At 33.8% G+C, this 4976-nt stretch overlaps 1 pseudogene; it reads left to right on the top strand.

Annotated features, from left to right (window-relative positions):
* Positions 1-1591: 1591 nt before the first annotated feature.
* On the top strand, positions 1592-2508 carry LOC123939162 (annotated as a pseudogene).
* The last annotated feature ends 2468 nt before the right edge of the window (positions 2509-4976 follow it).

Raw genomic sequence — 4976 nt, forward strand, 5'->3', positions numbered from 1 at the left:
TTCTATACGTTAGGCTTTCATTCCTACTCATTTCTTTATTTTCTATCTGTGGATATGATTATCTGACACTTTTGAATTAAAAAATGGATATTAAATATTTTAATAAAGTAGAATTTAAAATTCAGGGGAAGTTGGGGGATGATAATGTGGGAATATGTGTCAGCTGTGATAAAAATTAGAAGAGGTTTTATTATGATGAAAATAACTACAAATATAATTGCTTATTAGTTAAATTTGTTTTGGTGTAAGTGTTCAACTTTCAGTTTATGGATCTCCTATTTAATTTGTTCTTAAATCTTCCATGATGATTCTAAATTTTAATATTGGTACTTCTTTCTTACCAAAATTTCTGGTTTTGGATTACACATACTTAATATAGTATTGTTCTTAGAAGTGTTTAAGATAGTGCTATCCGTAATTACTTTGCTCATATTGGATTTCCAAGCCATTGCTTAATACACCAGTGGTATATTGTAATTATATTTATTTAGGATTGAGAATTGTAAGTTTTAAATTAGTGAACATAATATCATACAAGCTGTCATTCCTCAATGTTTACTTTTTATTAAAGGGAATTGAGCCACTCATTAGGAATTTTAACTGTATGTAGAAATTTATCCTGGAAGTTGTAGTAGGATTCTGGGAGTAATGTTTTTTTTTTCTTTTGGGGAAAGAAGATGCATGATATATTTTACGTGCCTCTAATTGCAACTCCAACTTTGGCACACATTCCTCATCTATCAGGAGAAATATTTTCTTGCTGTATAACACATTAAATGTTGCATAGCTTAAAATTAACTTCTTCATATTTATGGAAATGTTTTTACAGCATTCAATGTTTTTAGTATTTAGCATAGTATTATTTTTTGGAAACAGAACTGGCAAAAAACCTGATTAGAAAATATGTATATGTTTTACAAAGGCCTAAGTATTCTGTAATTATTGAAATGTTTTGTATTCATACTTTATTACTGCTGTTATAGACTAAAGTTGAGTGATTTAACATTGTGGAGAACTTCTTACAGCATTCAATGGTTCACGTGCATACCACAGTATTATCCTTGGATTCAGAGATGGAAGGAAGCTGGAATAAAGAACTCTTTTTATGCTTAACAAATGGCCTAAGCATTCTGTACTTTTCCAAAAGAAAGTAAGACGAGGAAACATGTATTTTTCAAACTGGACAGAAATTTAAATTACTTTTAGGATGCCCATAAAAACACTGGGAAATTGATTGGGATTAATTCATCTAGTGATCAAAAGAGAAAAAAAAAGTGAAGGCTAAGGGAAATTGAGCAACCTTACATTCTCTAAAATGTGCCCTGTGTGTAACGATTTTGACTAAACTCTGATTTTGACTAAACTCTGATCATACAGGACTTACTCTCTGAAAGTTACTGTAATAAGATAATTTGTTTTCCCCTCATCTAAGGAAGAAAATAGAAGTGGCGTACGGTCTTGAAATTTCATTTGGCTGAGAAAATGCTATGGAGGCAATAAAAGCATGTAGTAATAATCACTTTCTTTTTCCTTAAAGGATTTTCATGGAATCTCGGGATATGATCTGTTCTGATGTGTTTCAGTTTAAACTATGAAGACGGGAAACCAATGTGTAGAAACAGATTTTATACTTTCTGGTCTTTTCCAATATGGTCAAATGGACACTTTCCTCTTTGTTGCCATTGTAACCCTCTTTTCAGTGGCTCTGGTGGGGAATATCATACTGGTCCTTCTCATTCAGTTGGACATCATACTCCACACTCCAATGTCCTACTCAGTCAGCTCTCCTTTATTGACATGATGTACATCTCCACCACCGTGCCCAAGATGACCACTGACTTCCTGACAAAGAGTAAGACCATTACATTTTTAGGTTGTGAAATTCAAGCATTTGTATTCTTGACACTTGGTGGAACTGAAGCCCTTCTCCTTGGTTTCATGTCCTATGATTGATATGTAGCCATCTGTCACCCTTTACACTATCCTGTACTTATGAGCAAGAATATCTGTTGGTTCATGGTCACATGCACATGGGGCAGTAGCTCTATCAATGCTTTAGTGCATACGTTGTATGCTTTTCAACTTCCATTTTGTAGGTCTCGAATTGTTAACCACCTTTTCTGTGAAGTTCCATCTCTGGTACCACTGGTGTGTCAGGATACTTCCCAGTATGAGCATACAATCCTCCTAAGTGGGTTTATCATTCTGCTGCTACCATTCATGGCCATTCTAGCTTCCTATGTCCGTATACTTACTGTGGTGTTCCAGGTGAGCTCAGGTAAAGGACAGACAAAAGCTATCTCCACTTGTTCCTCTCACCTAATTGTGGCAAGCCTATTTTATATGACTACCCTCTCCACCTATGCAAGGCCACACTCCTTGCATTCTCCAGAACAGGATAAGGCAGTGGCAGTGTTTTACACCATCATCACACCTCTTCTGAATCCATTCATCTACAGCCTGAGAAATAAAGAGGTTACTGGTGCCCTGAAAAGACTGTTGGCATAATTGATATTTGTACAGGATATGTCACTTTAGGAACCCCTTATTGATTGAGATTGACCAATATAGATCACTTTACCTAGAATACTGTTTGGAATATGTTAATCTAAAGGATATTTATGCAATAAATTGATAAATATATTGATTCTTGCTCATTTCAGGATGGCTTAATCATAGTTATTGAAGCTACATGCTTTTCCAAATTGAAACCTCAAAAAAATGGTGTTATTGTCAACAGTATTTGGCTTCTGGGAATACATTTCAACTGTTAACTCAATGTTTGCATCTTGAATCATGTATTTTGTAATGTCCTCCTTAATGTCTGAATGTAGTGAGTAGGAAATATACTATACTCAAGCACGTGATATTAAAAGTATAATAAGGAAACTGTAATATATGTCACTGTAAGTAGTTCACTCATGTCTACATTCATTCAAAAGTGATGTACGGTTATGTCTGTTGTGCTAGTATAGACACTGGTGATGTGGCAGTAAACAATGATAAAAACTGACAGAATGCTCTGATCTCATTAAGATTTCATTCCATTGCAGGGGGACATAATAAAATAAAATAAAATAAAATAAAACAAAATAAAATAAAACAACATAAAGTAAGATAGGATAAAATAAGATAAAACAAAACAGACTTGAAAAATCTGGAGTACACCAACCAGTAGTAACTATTAGGGGCAAAAAAAAAAAAGTTAAAAATTGGCTTAGAGAAAGTGAGAGAATTTTCTGGTTTTATATATAATAGTCCAATGTAGGGACAACCAAGAGAATGATAGTTGGTCAAAAATTGAATGGAAATGAGTTAATAATTCATACAGATTTCTCATTAGGAATGCTCTAGGCATAGGAGGAAGCCAATGAAAATGTCTTAAAGAGTAAACAAGCATGGCAAGTAAATGAAAATCAAAGTATAACATCAAAGCTAATGGAAAAAAGACAGAAATTGTAGAAATGAATGACGATAATGGAGGATTTAAAATGTTAGGTTGACCATGGTAAGCATTTGGGCTTTAATCCAAGAAAATTGGCAGGCATTGGTGTGGTTCTACAGAAAACTGAAAATCACAATTGTGTTTCCATTACAGGAGCACAGTTGTTAAAAGATACTGCCTTGGATAAAAGTGGTAATGGTAGAGTAGCAAGAACTGGCCAGTCTCTGGAAATAGTGGAAAGCAGACATTTGAGACTTATGGTGAGATTATGATGTGCAGTGTGAGGTAATTAGAAAAGCAGAGAATTGAGGGGAACCTGACTGGCTCAGTCAGTAGAGCATGAAACCTCTCATCTTGGGATTGTGAATTCTAGCCCCGGGTTGGGTTTAGAGATTACTTAAAAATAAAATGTTAAAAAAAAAGTATAGCAGATAATCGGGCTAAGAGACTGTAATAAACAACTGGAAGTAAGAAATCATTATTATCACCATTGAGGAAAAACACAGGAACAACATTTCCATCACCCACTTCCTTAGTGCTCCTTCACTACTAGCACCTCAACTATGCAGTGGTCATTATTCTGACTCCCATCAACATTAAATGGAAACCCTTACTAATATAATCAAACAACAACTTCTCTGGAGCTTCCAGGTTCTTTTTTTTTTTTTTTTCAATGTTAACAGAAGCTATATATATATATATACCTTGGTAATACAAGGAATAATGCTATTGTTTTTATTGCTGAGTTGAACTCCATTGTACAAATATATTATGATTGCCTTCATAGGATCATTTGATATTTTCATCTATTATGAATAAAAATGTTATATCCCTCTCTACACAAAAATATTCTTTGGGAAACATTCACTCAATTATTTTATTGTATTCCTAGGCATAAAACTGTTTGGTCATAGGTAAGATATATGTTTAATAAAAAAATAAACAGTTGTATTAATATCAAATATTCTAATCAAAATATTGAAACTTCTTGGTGCTTAAGGGTTGGGAAAGTAATGGTTTGATGCTAAATTTAAATACATATTTTTGTGAAATACTTTAGAGACACATTGATATCAACTGTGTGTTTGCTATTAATAAATTCTATAAGAATTTAAATTTTGTTAGGACCACTCATTCTTGGTTCAAGATAAGTTACTGTATTTGGCCCATAAATATTTTTCTTAATGTAGCTTATTTGTTTAGAATATACTATGCATCTGTAAGTCAACCACCAATCCAATAATTAAAACATTGTTAAATGTTTTAGAAATTGTGGAGCATAATGAATAACATGGAGGACATTGGGAGAAGGAGAGGAGAAGGGAGTTGGGTGAAATCAGAGGGGGAGATGAACCATGAGAGACTGTGGACCCTGAGAAACAAACTGAGGGTTTTGGAGGTGAGGGGAGTGAGCCTGGTGGTGGGTTTTAAGGAGGGCATGCATTGCATGGAGCACTGGGTGTGATGCATAAACAATGAATCTTGGAACACTGAAAAAATAAAATAAAGTTAAAATGTCAAAAAAAAAAGA

The sequence above is a fragment of the Meles meles genome, chromosome 3 (genome assembly GCF_922984935.1).
Source record: "Meles meles chromosome 3, mMelMel3.1 paternal haplotype, whole genome shotgun sequence".
NCBI classification, from domain to species: Eukaryota; Metazoa; Chordata; class Mammalia; order Carnivora; family Mustelidae; genus Meles; species Meles meles.